The sequence below is a fragment of the Natrix helvetica genome (assembly GCF_964273705.1).
Source record: "Natrix helvetica genome assembly, chromosome: 8".
NCBI classification, from domain to species: domain Eukaryota; kingdom Metazoa; phylum Chordata; class Lepidosauria; order Squamata; family Natricidae; genus Natrix; species Natrix helvetica.
Window position 1 is genome coordinate 11,037,145 of NC_138559.1, and position 13,977 is coordinate 11,051,121.

Below are 13,977 nucleotides of genomic sequence, written 5' to 3' on the forward strand. Positions count from 1 at the left end.
CTTGTTCACATTGTTTTAAAAAGAGCCCCTAACAATAAATAATCCACATATGGCAACATTTCTTCCTGGTTTGGATAGGGAAGAGTTTCCATCTAAGTAGATCAGAAAGCAAAAGCAAAAGCAAAAAAAGGGAAAGTTAGAATATTTTGGACATGTGATGCGACACCCAGAAAAATACAACATCCTTCACAATCCCCCAGGGAAAGATTGAAGGCAAACGAGGTCCAGGCAGAACAAGAACATCATGGCTTCAGAATCTAAGGGACTGGTTTGGACAAAAGTCAGCAGCACTGGAGGAGGAGGAGGAAGAGGAGGAGGAGGAGGAGGAGGAGGAGGAGGAGGAGGAGGAGGAGGAGGAGGAGGAGGAGGAGGAGGAGGAGGAGGAGGAGGAGGAGGAGGAGGAAGAGATGATAATCAGAAACAGGCGCTTCATTGAAAACAGTTGGGCTATTTTCAAAGCCTTTGGTTAAGAAAGTCCAGTGCAGCTGAGTCCCCACCACCTGTTCCTTCTCAGACCATTGAAAAGCAAACAACCTCTGGCTAACTGCTTGAAGGGGAAAAGAGAGGAGGTCATCCTTGAAGTGCAATAATAATAAAACTTAATTTACAATCACAGACCAAAACACGACCACTACAAAAGAGACACAGGAGAATTGATCATAGCATCATAGTAGCCAGTCACCAAAAGCCCAACTAAGGGAGGTTACAGCGCTCTCCTTTAATGGTTACAGCGCTCTCCTCTAATGGTTATAGTGCTCTCAAGAAAAACCTGGAAACCTGAGAGATGATGTATGAGGAGACACCCCCAAGGCAATATACAAACAAATCACAGCTATCAGGTCTAGAAGGGACGATTTCAAGAAGAGATAGTAACTAGATCTGTCCACACTATACATGGGGCAAAATAGAAGGACGTGCTCTGCTGTCTCAAATTCAGCTCTGTCACAAGGGCACAGCCACTCGTTAATCGGGAGCCTCTTAAAATGACCATCCAAAAGTGCTGAGGGCAAGACATTGAAGCAAACTAGGGAAAAAGCTCTTCTATACTTGGGAATGGTTAGGGTATAAAAATAGGAAGCCATCCTCAATCCATAGTTATTAAGTTGGTTGAAAGTCAGGGGGGAGCAAGTTTTGTTGGCTCTGGCTCGTAGATATTGTAAATCAATGTCCACAAGCATTTGGACTATCCTAAATTGGCCATCCTTGAGGTCATAGTTTCCTAAGGCATCCTCCGTAAAACCTAGCAGATGAAGTTTCTTCAGCAGCTCTTTCTCCCAGCGAGAAATATGGGAGTCCATGAACACCAGGGAGAGGTAGCTGCCAGGAACTGCCAGAAAAAGCAATAGAATAAACCAAGAAAAACCAAGGTGAAGTCAGACAGCAAAGTATAAGGATTTGGCACTCTACAGTGAATTGTCACTGTGAGTAAACTGACCCACCAGTTTTTTTTTAATTCTAATTTTTATTTCGTTCAAATGAAGGTTTGTAGTTTTTCTGCCCTTTGCGAAACATCCCCCCTCCCCCTGCTATTAAACTAGTATATTTATTTGCAAATTGTTGATCTATTTTCTATGTATGATATTAATTACAAAACTGTTAACAGGAAGAAGAATAAAAAAGACAAGATTAATGTTCTAAATCCTTCTATTAACAAACTGTTGGAATCGAGTTGTAGAAGGTTTGCCATGGCATCCTATCTATTTCTCCCAAAAGTTGAAAATAATTTGCCCTGGATCAAGCATCTATGCTTGTTTCTTAATGCCATTTCTGAACAACTGTTGTTGAATTAAATATAATAGATTCGGTCTCCACTCGGGGTGTATCTTGCCAAACAAAGTCCAAACAGAAGTGATTTACAGTTAGGTGTTAAAAATTCATTCCTCCATCTTCCACAGTCTTCCTAGGATAAAAGAAAACAAAAACAAGTATTATTAGCTGTCATATCTGCACCAAATAACAATCAAAAGGAATATCATAGCAAATTACATAGAGAGATAGTAGAATTGGAATTGGAGAATATATGTTTAATTGGGGATTTCAATGCAGTAGTATACCCCCTCCCAAAAAGATTATAAAACAGGGGGGGAATTCATCAAAGGAGAATACTACCAGATTCATTTTTTGAAATGACCCAAGAATTGACTCTAAGAGTTATATGGAGAGAAGCTAACCCACAGAAAAATCTGGAGAATCTGGAACCGAGAGAATTCACTGTGCCGCAGATATCAGGGTGTGAGTCTCTAGGCATGAGATGGGGCCCAGGGAGACAGCTGGGCCTGCTGATTGTATACTTGGCTCCTCGCTATACATCAGCGGCCCTGCCCGAACTCCTCGAGCGGATCACTGAGATGGCGGTTGAGACCCCCAAACTTTTAGTTATGGGGAATTTCAACCTGCCGTCGATGGGAGAAGCATCCGAGGCAGTTCGGGAGTTCATGGCTTCCATGGCAGCCATGGATCTGACTCAAGTAATTCAGGGCCCCACACACGAGGGAGGCCACACACTGGATCTTGTGTTTGTCTCCGACCAGTGGACGAGTGATCTAGCCATCACGCCCCTGTCATGGTCAGATCACTCACTTCTCCAGCTCGATTTCCCTGGCGCTACCCCCCGCCACGGGGAGGCGGAACCAGATTGTCCTAGATGGTTCCGCCCCAGGCGTCTGATGGAACCGGATAGGTTCCAGACGGAGCTTGGGCCACTTCCTGTGGACCGGACCCGCTCCCGGATGGAGGACTTGGTGGCTGCATGGAATAGTGCGGCTGCCGGGGCCTTAGACCGGGTTGCGCCTTTGCGGCCTCTCCGGTGGCAACGAACCGCCCTGGCTCCCTGGTTTAACAAGGAGCTAAGGGCGATGAAACGCCACAAGAGACGCCTAGAGAGCAGATGGAGATCCTCTCGCTCCGAATTTGACCGAACACAGGTAAGAACCTACTTAAGGACTTACCTTGTGGCATTAAGAGTGGCCAAACGTCGATATTGTGCCACTCTTATTGCGTCCGCAGAGAACCGCCCTGCTGCCCTGTTTCGGGTGACCCGCTCCCTCTTGTCACAGAGGCAGCGGGAGCCCCCTTTGCAGGGCAGGGCAGAGGAATTTGGGGAATACCTGCAGGATAAAATCGCTCATATCCAGAGGGAATGGGCCCCCTTCAGTGTTCCAGGGGGGACGTCCGAGGCAAGTCTTGAGAGACCATGCTGGGAGGAGTTTGACTCTGTTGCCACCGAGGACTTGGACAGGTTGCGTGGGCGACTGCGAGCCACCACGTGTTTATTGGACCCGTATCCCTCCTGGCTTGTGCTGGCATCCTGGGAGGTTACACAAGGCTGGCTATTGGGACTTGTGAACGCTTCATTGAGTGAGGGTTTCCTGCCAGCCGCCTTGAAAGAGGCAGTTGTGAGGCCCTTGCTCAAGAAGCCTTCTCTGGACCCAATGGAGCTAGCAAATTATCATCCTGTCTCCAACCTTCCTTTTTTAACGAAGGTTGTAGAGAGCGTGGTGGCTCAGCAGTTCCCACGTCACCTGGAGGAATCTGATTATCTAGACCCGCACCAGTCTGGCTTCCGGCCCGGGCACAGCACAGAGACGGCCTTGGTCGCGTTGGTGGATGATCTCTGGAGGGCCAGAGATAGGGGTTGTTCCTCTATCCTGGTCCTATTAGACCTCTCAGAGGCTTTTGATACCATCGACCATGGTATCCTACTGCGCGCGCTGGAGGGGTTGGGGGTAGGAGGCACCGTGTTGTGGTGGTTCTGCTCCTACCTCTCCGACCGGACGCAATGTGTGTTGGCAGGGGAGCAGAGGTCGACCCTGAGGCCGCTCACTTGTGGGGTGCCACAGGGGTCGGTCCTCTCGCCTCTCCTGTTCAACACATATATGAAGCCGCTGGGCGAGATCATCCGTGGTTTTGGGGTGGGATACCACCTGTACGCTGATGATACACAGCTGTACATTTCCACCCCAAACCACCCCAACGAGGCCGTCAAAGTGATGTCCCGGTGTTTGGAAGCCGTAAGGGGCTGGATGGGAGACAACAGACTCAGACTCAACCCCTCCAAGACGGAGTGGGTGTGGCTTCCGGCCCCCCGGTTCAACCAGTGTATTCCATCGCTGGCCATCGGGGGCGAGCAACTGGCCCCCGTGGAGCGGGCGCACAATTTGGGCGTCCTCCTAGACGCCCGGCTGTCTATGGAAGACCATGTGGCAGCCGTGGCAAGGGGGGCGTTCACCAGGTTCGCCTGGTGCACCAATTGCGCCCCCTATTGGACCGGGATGCCCTCCGCACAGTCACTCACGCACTGGTGACGTCCCGCCTGGACTACTGTAATGCTCTCTACATGGGGCTCCCCTTGAGATGCACCCGGAGACTGCAACTGGTCCAGAATGTGGCCTCGCGGGCAATTATGGGGAGAACGAGGTTCTCCCATATAACACCTCTCCTGCGCGAGCTGCACTGGCTCCCTGTGGTCTACCGGGTGCGCTTCAAGGTGTTAGTTACCATCTTTAAAGCGCTCCATGGCACAGGACCTAGCTATTTGGGGATCGCATTCTGCCCCATACATCCCTGCGACCAATTCGCTCTCACAGAGAGGGACTCCTCCGGGTCTTGTCCACCAGACAGTGTCAGAGGGTGGCATCCAGGAGTAGGGCCTTCTCTGTGATGGGCCCAGCCCTCTGGAATGACCTACCCCCAGACATCAGGATAACGACCGATCTCCGCTCCTTCCGCACAAAACTCAAGACCCACCTGTTCCAACTAGCCAGCCTGGCTTAAACTAGAACTTTCTAACCTCCCTGGCAATTTTAATTACGGTAAATGTAAATTTTGTGGTTTTAAATTATTTTAACTGTTTTAATTTATTGTTATTTATTTTAACCTAGTGGCTTTTAATTGGAATCTTAATTGTTAAGCATTGATGTCACCTCCTCCATGCCACATCTGTATATTTGTTTTGGATTGTACGTCGCCCCGAGTCCCTTTGCGGAGAGGGGGCGACTGATAAGTCAAATAAATAAATAAAAAATAAAAAAAATCAATACATTTTCTTTTCCAGTCCTCACAATTCATGGTCCAGGATTGACATGGTGTGGATGGATCTGGAAATGGAGAAAGACATAGAAGAAATAGAAATAACCCCAAATATTTGGTCAGTTCATAACCCATTAATAGTTAAGTGGAAAGGGAAAGCAAAAAGAAAAGGGAAATGGACCATGAACCAGAGGTTTGTAAAAGAATATATATATGTATCTATGTATCTATGTATCTATATCTATCTATCTATCTATCTGTCTGTCTGTCTGTCTGTCTGTTTGTCTGTCTGTCTGTCTGTGTGTGTGTGTGTGTGTGTGTGTATTTGTGTTACAACCCCTGGTATGACTAAATATGGGAGGAAGGTCACTACTCCCTCTTTCTGTCCCTCGGCCTATCACAGAAGACCATGCAGATAGAAAACCACATTTTTTGAACCGCCAATTTGCAAGCAGTTAGCAGAAGTAGCCTGCAGTACTGCATTGTAAGCACTGCCCACCAGGGTTTATAATCTCTCCTCCAATCTTGAGCAGCATCACTGGGGAGGAAAATAAATGATGAGTCTTCTTCCATCTTCCCAGTCATCCTTTGATGATTACTGGTTTATTACTGTCATTAGCACTGGGAAACTGGTGATGTATCCCGGTTAAACTACTATTCACCTGGATAGTAGAAATCAGATTACCTGATTGCTTTCTATTAATTGTTGAAAGAATCTCATTTCAATATAAAAAGAACAAATACTTTTCAGAAAGAAAATTTTCCAAAATAATTTCTACGGTGATATTTAACTTTTTCTGAATGTTGCAATAGTTTCAGAGTGACTTCTTCTACAAGCAGGGAGGAAAAGAGAGCTGGAGGGAAGAGTCCTGAAGAGGTCTTTTGGTCAGTCTCCCTTCCTTCATCTTCAGAGAGCTCGGCCTCTTTGAGCTCACCTTCCTCTGATTCAGAGGTTAGCTCTTGATCCTCCTGGTCAGAAGCCACCAGGTCAGTGGTTGTAGCCACTGTGGGTGGTGTTGGTATTGGGAGGGCTGTAGCAGGAACCTGTCTCTGGGAAAGGGCCTCCCTCTGTTGTATGCCTGCTGTGATGCCCTGTGAGATGGCGCTGGCAATTAACTCCTGAAAATTTGGTAGGAGTACTGGAGGTGTCAGGCCCAGGTGTGGTGCCACAGAGGTGGAAGGGAGAGAGTCCAATCTCTGGACCGTAGGTGGTAGCATAACACTTCTGTCAGGCATAGAAACCAGAGGTTCCTGAGAAATCCCCCATATGTTTGAGACATCAATGGGGAAAATAGGGTTAATAGGAGCCTCCCTATGAAGCCTGTCACCAGGAGACATCAGCAGGGACAACTGACCCTGTGCCTGTTGAGGCTTATCCGCTGCCTGAGGTAAAGTTCCTTTTTTTCTAATAATCCATCGCTGTGGCAATCATATTTTCAGGAAAGTAAAGCCTTAGAAAGTTTTTTTTTTATTATTCATTTAAACTGGGTACCAGACAGTCTGGTACCCATTGCAAAGTTTCCAGGATGAAGCCCAGAAAGTAAGAAAGAGGAATGGATAACCTACAGTGAAAAAGAAAATCCAAATGGTAGTTCTCAAGACTGCGCGAGAAAGTTAGCTGAATAAATATAATTTCAAACTGCATTCAAAGCCTGCCACCTGAAGTAGCTACCTCATCTCTAGCAGCAAATCTTCCCCAATTTTCAGTCGTTCTGTCAGAGCATGAATTCCCATAAGTGCAACAATCTTCAACCATTACTTTGTGGTTTGTGAAAACATACTCAGGTATGTTTTATCTACATATCTCAACAATCTACAATAATCTGTGAACACTCAAGAGTGGTGGGGGGTGAGCTGCCTTCACCCTCTTTCTCTCATACATGATATCCCGGCAGAATTGCCTCTTATTACTCTGAATGGTCTTTTGCAAGTTGGATAATAGCAGCTTGAGCTTAAATCATAGTGTTTTTTTAAGCAATCTTTGTATGTGTAGTAACCCTGACATCTACTGTGCATGAGTCTCAACTGCACCCTTAAATACATACTATTTATTTGTCTTCTATCTGCATATAGTCATGCTGGCCACATGACCACAGAAGCTCTTCAGCTGTGAATCAGAGGTGAACACTGCCCCCTAGAGTCAGACACATTTTAATGCATTGGTAACAATGTTTGATAATTTTTCATATCATATTTGGCCAGAGGAGTTTAGAAGCAATAACAGCTACAGTAAATGAAGCTCACCAGTTATGTGGATTTTGCCAACATAAAGTCAGTAATCTTTGTGGTTTTGGTGCCAGATCTTCTTTTACACACTTTGTTCTGCTGACACCCAAGGTAAGATCCAAGAGAATAGGAAGGGATGATGGCATTTCTAGTTTTTATTACATAGTACTAACTTTGGTTTTGAAAATTCTAAATGAGACAACCTGATATTAATGGTAGATATGTTTCCAGACAGAGGACATGAATTTCACATTGTCTTTTGAATCAGAAAGAGTGGGAACGACCCTGAAAAAGACTGGGCAGAGCCAGTAACATGAGAGACAATATGGGCCACAGGTGCATAGTAGGTGGAGCAAGAGGCTCAGAAGGGACCCTCCCTAGTTTCTCAGACTGCAAAGGAGACAGTGGGAGATTTGTACTTTCAGACATTAGAGGACTTGGTTTTCCAGAGCCTCATCTCTCCACTTCCACTTCTGTTCTGTAGTGCAAAAAGCTTCTCAAACAGAGGTACTAAAATTGCTCACTTGTGCTCTGGTTCTTAGTACTCAAGTACTCGATTCCAAAATATCTGTTTTTATTTTTCTGCAGTTCCAGATTTCACAGCCATCTGTGAAATCCTATTTTATCACCCAAATGGAACAGCTTATCTCCTGAAGGATTAGGTGCTGTCTCTGACTAGATCAGTCGGCAAGAGTAACTCACTTGGTCAGTTAAAGCTACCACCTGCAACATTTAGCAACAAGATGCTATTTAAAAGCACACATTCCATCTCTTCCTAGTGTTCATCTTTCTTTCATGCTAAAAAGTGATATAAAAACTTCAAGTGTCTTATAATTTGGAACTGAGGGATATCAGGTTCTCATAGTCCTAAATCAGATTGCCTTGAATGTATCAACTCCATTCTTAACAACATGGTAAAGTTTACGATGAAGATGATGTTGCGCTACCATGAATGTATTTGACAATACACATTAGATTCTGGAGTGTTCATCATTCCTCTCAAATGGCATCTAATTGGCAATCCTTGAACTTCCTGCAGGGATGGGAAACTATTTCCTCTGAAGGCCACTTGACTTGTTTGATGCTACAGAGATTAGTCTCCTATTCAGAAGTGTATCTTTGTTTGCTTTTGTTAAGACATTAAAATTCAGTAACTGGAGCTGTGGAGTTGCAGAAAATGACAGGCTTAGACTTCTCAGGATACAGGAAAAGTTTATTTGGCAGCCAGGTTCAGAAACGTTAGCCCATGGCTAACATTGCAAATTCTGAAGAATCTTTATTATTGATGCACGCATTCTTATACATTCTCAAAGACAGCGTAACACGGAAACACTTTACTCATTTCTTATTGGTTACCTTGAGGAAAAAGCCTTATAAGGAGATGGGGGTCTTACTTCTCCTTTTGTTGCAGGTATGGACTATGTGCCATTAACGAACTTTAATTGAACCTTGTGGTTTTGGACTTTTGACATAGGGACATTTGCTGGAACATGTTGTGGTTGAAGGCTGATGACATTTCCCTGTCCCTTTAAGCAAGCTTCCAACTGTCCCTTTTATGCCACGTCTTCATTCTTATATTTTAATCCATATTTTATTCTACTTTAGTGGGGTTGCATAGTGAGCCACAGCACACAATTAAAACTGATTGCTCTTGTGTGAGGCAATCTGCACTGTGATTGGTTGCTATGGGGGTGAAGGGGGAGGGGGAGTCTCCCTTTTTAACCGCCTTTTTCTTCTGTGTGCCTTGTGTGATTTACCTCATGAGGCTCCTGTTTGCCTGACTATATAATTTTCTGTATACATAGATGTAAACTATATTTATTTAGCATGACACCTGCTGCACAATTCCCTGACAATTTCCATATATGTAAAAGCCATTTTGGCATAGCCTTGATTCCTTTCTTGTAGCAATAGCCATAGCACTTAGACTTATATATCACTTCACAGTGCTTTACCGTCGTCTGCAAGCAGTTTACAGAGTCAGCCTCTTGCTCTGATAATCTGGGTCCTTGTTTTACCCACCTCGGAAGGATGGAAGGCTGAGTCAATCTTGATCCTGGTGAGATTTGAACTGCCAAATTGCAAGCAGTCAGCAGAAACAGCCTGTAGTACTGCATTGTAAGCACTGCCCACCAGGGCTTATCATCTGTCCTCCCATCTTCAGCAGCATCACTGGGGAGGTAAAAAAAAATGACGAGCCTTCCTCCATCTTCCCAGTCATCCTTTGATGATCACTGGTTCCTTACTGTCATTAGCACTGGGAAACTGTTGATGTATCCCAGTTATTTATCTGGATAATAGAAATTGATTACCTAATTGCTTTCTATTAATTGTTGAAAGAATCTCATTTCAATATAAAAAGAACAAATACTTTTCAGAAAGAAAATTGTTGGAAATAATTTTTACTGCAATATTTCACTTTTTCTGGATGTTGGAATAGTTTCAGTGTGTCTTCTTCTACAAGTAGTATAAGAAGGGTGGCCCTTGAACATTATTCTCCTACGCTAAAGAACAGCACAGGTAGTCCTTGATTTACAACAGTTCCTTTAGTGACCAAAGTTACAAGGGCACTTAGAAAGTGACTTATGAACATTTTTCAGTTACAACCTTTTCCAGCAGCCCCATGGTTAAGTGATCAAAATTCAGATGCTTGCCAACTGTTTCATACTTATGACCGTTTCTGTGTCCCAAGATCATGCGATCCCCTTTTGCAACCTTCTGATAAGCAACATCAATGGGGAAACCAGATTCACTGAACAACCAGGTTACTAACTTATCAATTGCAATGATTCACTTAACAACTGAGGCAAGAAAGGTCATAAAATGGGGCAAAATTCATTTAGCAAATTTGTGGCTCAATTGTGATCATATGTTGGGGGCTACCTACAATATCAAGGGAAATTTCTGGTTTTATTCCTTGCAGTTTGAAATGGGCAATAAAGGTAAGAAGGTAATCAAAATAGTCTATAGCATTTCTCATTTTGCAGACCTTCTGGTGGTCTTTAATGAGCCCCAAGATCATTCAAACTTCTTTGAATCAAAATTACAAAAAAGGGGGTATGTGTGAATAATCATGCTGATGCAGATAGACTTTTTCTAAACCCCCTTCTTTACCTTTGCTGTTCTTCTCTGTGATGGGCCCAGCCCTGTGGAATGACCTCCCCCCTGATATCAGGACCACCTCTGACCTCCGCTCCTTCCACGTAAAGCTTAAGACCCACCTCTTCCAAGTAGCTGGCCTGGCTCAACCATAGTTTTATCATATCGCTCCTGACGGGTTTTTAATTGTGTATTTTGTACTGTAATTGAGGGATTTTAAATTGAAATTTTAATGCTATTTTATTCATTTGTTCACCTCCTCCTTGCACATGTATCTATATATGTTTATGTATTGTTATATTTGTATATTTGTATGTGTTTTAATTGTACGCCGCCCCGAGTCCTTCTGGAGAGGGTGCGGCTAATCAAATAAAATTTGTATTTGTATTTGTATTCTACTCGTCTTCTGTGGCTTTGAAGATTTTCAAACTGCAATGGATCAGATAAAACTTCTGAGTCTGTCTTGTAAAATGATGACACTGAGGCATGGAATAATTGTAATATATAAGCTAGCTGTATATTCACAACAATGGCAAAGCCTAGTGAATTGTGGAAGAGGTTTTCATGACTTCAGGTATTCCTCAAGAAATAGAAATAGCTCATCGAAAAGGCTCAGGTCACAAAAATAAATGCATTTGAAATATTATTGTAATTGTTGATATACTAGAAAGTGACAAAGTAAGAGATGATTGAACACACGGTTGATATAAAGTAAGAATTCTGTTTATGCTTATCTTTTATATGTTATTTTTAAAATTGTAAAAGTGTGAGATTTGCGGGGATTTCTACTACTAACATGGGAGCTACCAAAATTTTCTATGTACCTTTTAACCTTTTCCCCATAAATGTTTTAAAACCAATAAAATTATTTACAAAAAAAGAAATAGCAATAGCTCGTAGTCCTCTTAACTTCAATTCCAAGATGATGATTCTGCACACGTTTTTACTCATCGTTAAGTCCTATTGAACTCAACAGGAACTACTGCTAAGTAAATGCACCAATGAAGCAATATTTCTTTAAAAAATGATCATGGCAGAGAAACCTTTTCACAAACTAATTCTCCTTGAATTGTAGGCTCAGTTTCACAACTGCCAGATGTAGCCACTAATGACCTTCATTTTGATTCCCCCCCCTGCATTTTATAATTTGATAGAAGGGGCAATGATCTTATGAATTCCATTTAATTACTTGAATTTGCGCAGAATTAAATTAGCCTTTATCTGGTTATATCGCATTGTTTTCCCCTAATTCCACCTTGTACCAAGTCAATCAATATTTGACTCCAAAAGCTTGAGTATTCTCAACTAATCAACCCCCTTGACAATCAAGATGGAAGGATTTACTCTCTGACAGGTCTTTGACTTATGACCGGCCACAAGTCCTCGATTTTTTATATTTTTTTTATTACATTTTTTAAAATAAAATTTACAATTATCACCCCCTTACCCTTCCCTCTTCCCGCCCTCCCTCCCCCCGACCTCCCAGAGCAAAATACAGGGTATAAACATTTAACAACCATATGCTAACCTAAGCTAACTAATTTTAACTTGTTACTATTCTTATGCTTTAATGCCTCCTTTATTAAACTAACTTTGAATAAATTGTAGTGTTCTTTATGCCTTCATTCATAAGCTAACTGAAATTTTTTAGTCCGGTACTTGTTTTGAATATAGTCAATCCATCTTGTCCAATCCAGCTTGTACTTCTCATCCGAATGATCCTTGAAATACGCTGCAATTTTGGCCATCTCTGCTAAGTTTGCTACTTTTAACGTCCATTCTTGGATAGTAGGCAACTCTTCCTTCTTCCAGTATTGCGCCACCAACAATCTTGCTGCCGTCGTTAGGTTCAAGATCAGGTTAGTCTCTATGACAGTACAGTCTGAAACTATACCTAACAAAAACAACTAGAGTGTAAACTTTATCCTCTTTTTCAACATATTTTGAATAACCCACCATATTTTTATCCAAAATGCTTTAACTTTTTTACAAGTCCACCAAATATGGTAGTACGTGGCATTAAAACAATCACATCTCCAACATTAAGATTGTAAATTCGGATACAAACAGGCTAGCCTTTTGGATCTAAATGCCATCTGTACAACATCTTATAGAAATTCTCTCTCAGGTTCTGAACTTGTGTAAATTTTACATTTCTTACCCAAATCTCTTCCCATATTTCCATCATTATTGGTTCCTCAAAATTTTGTGCCCATTTTAAATTGGAATTTTAATGCTATTTTATTCATTTGTTCACCTCCTCCTTGCACATGTATCTATATATGTTTATGTATTGTTATATTTGTATATTTTTATGTGTTTTAATTGTACGCCGCCCCGAGTCCTTCTGGAGAGGGTGCGGCTAATCAAATAAAATTTGATTTGATTTGATTTGATACAATCTTTAACTAATTCTGTTTCTGAGTCTATTTCTATCAATACATTGAACAACCTTTTTATATGCATTGGACCCTGATCCCTAATTTGTTTTATCAAGTTATCCTCACTGTGGATAATACCGGATTTCTGGTCTTTTTTCCATCTAGCCTGTAACTGACCATACTGGAACCCTTTTATCTCTTAATACATTCAAAGATTTCAACTACAGCGTACCTCTATCCATATTAAGGAGTTCTACATATGTAGCTAGATCTTGTTTTTGTTCTATACTTATATTCTCTATAGCATATCTAGGCAACCGCCCCATAGATATTTTGTCGTTTAACCTATATTGATATTTTTTCCAAACACGCAGTAAGGCATTCCTTAAAATATGACTTTTAAAGATCTTATCAACCTTCTTGTCATATATTAAGTAAGCATGCCAGCCATATACCAAATCATAACCCTCAATATTCAATATTCTATCCTCTGTTAGGTTGATCCAATTGCTAATTGTTGCTAAAACTGGTCTTGACTTACGACCGGCCACAAGTCCTCGATTTATGACTGACAGCCCGGCAACCAAAGACTCGCACCTATTAGTTTATACGTGCCGGAGTGAAAGGGTTTCTATTGACTGCCCTGCTTGACAGCTCCTGTATAAATAGCTGTCAAGCAGGGCAAGGTGCTGAAGTTGTCGTTTTATTCTGAACTTGTGTTCTCTGTTAAATAAAGCCTGTTAAAGTACCTCAGTGACTCCGACGGTTATGTTCAACCTAGTCTTCAATATTCTCAAACATAATTCTGATGTTTTAGATTACAATCTTCCAGAACTGTAGCTTTCCCAAATCCTAATCAGCCAACACATCTAGAAATAGGCTTTAGGCCAGGGGTGCCAAACTCAATTTCATTGCATCAACGTTGTGTTTGACTTTGGGGGTGGGGCAGGGGGTGGGTGGGCAGCATGACATCACTTGTGTCAGGGGACGCCTGTGACGGCTTGAGCAGACTCCTGGGCTCCATTTTTGCCTGCAACAACTTCCTGCAATCCTCTACCAGTAAAAATGGAGTTTGAGGGGGCTACACACAGCCCTCATGAGCTCCATTTTTACTGGCAGAGGCACCAAGGGCTGGTCCTTCATTATATCCACCTCAGCCCCGTGGGCCAGATCTAAGCACCCTGCAGGCCAGAACCAGCCCTTGGGACTTAAGTTACCCTTAAGCAAGATACCCCTGCTTTAG

General features: G+C 42.7%; 1 protein-coding gene across 1 annotated transcript in view; it reads left to right on the forward strand.

Annotated features, from left to right (window-relative positions):
• LOC309395998 (zinc metalloproteinase-disintegrin-like protein H3) overlaps positions 1–13,977 on the forward strand; it is a gene marked incomplete at both ends in the record, with an annotated part of 69,946 nt that overhangs the window by 28,587 nt on the left and 27,382 nt on the right. The gene's annotated exons all lie outside the window — the stretch shown is intronic.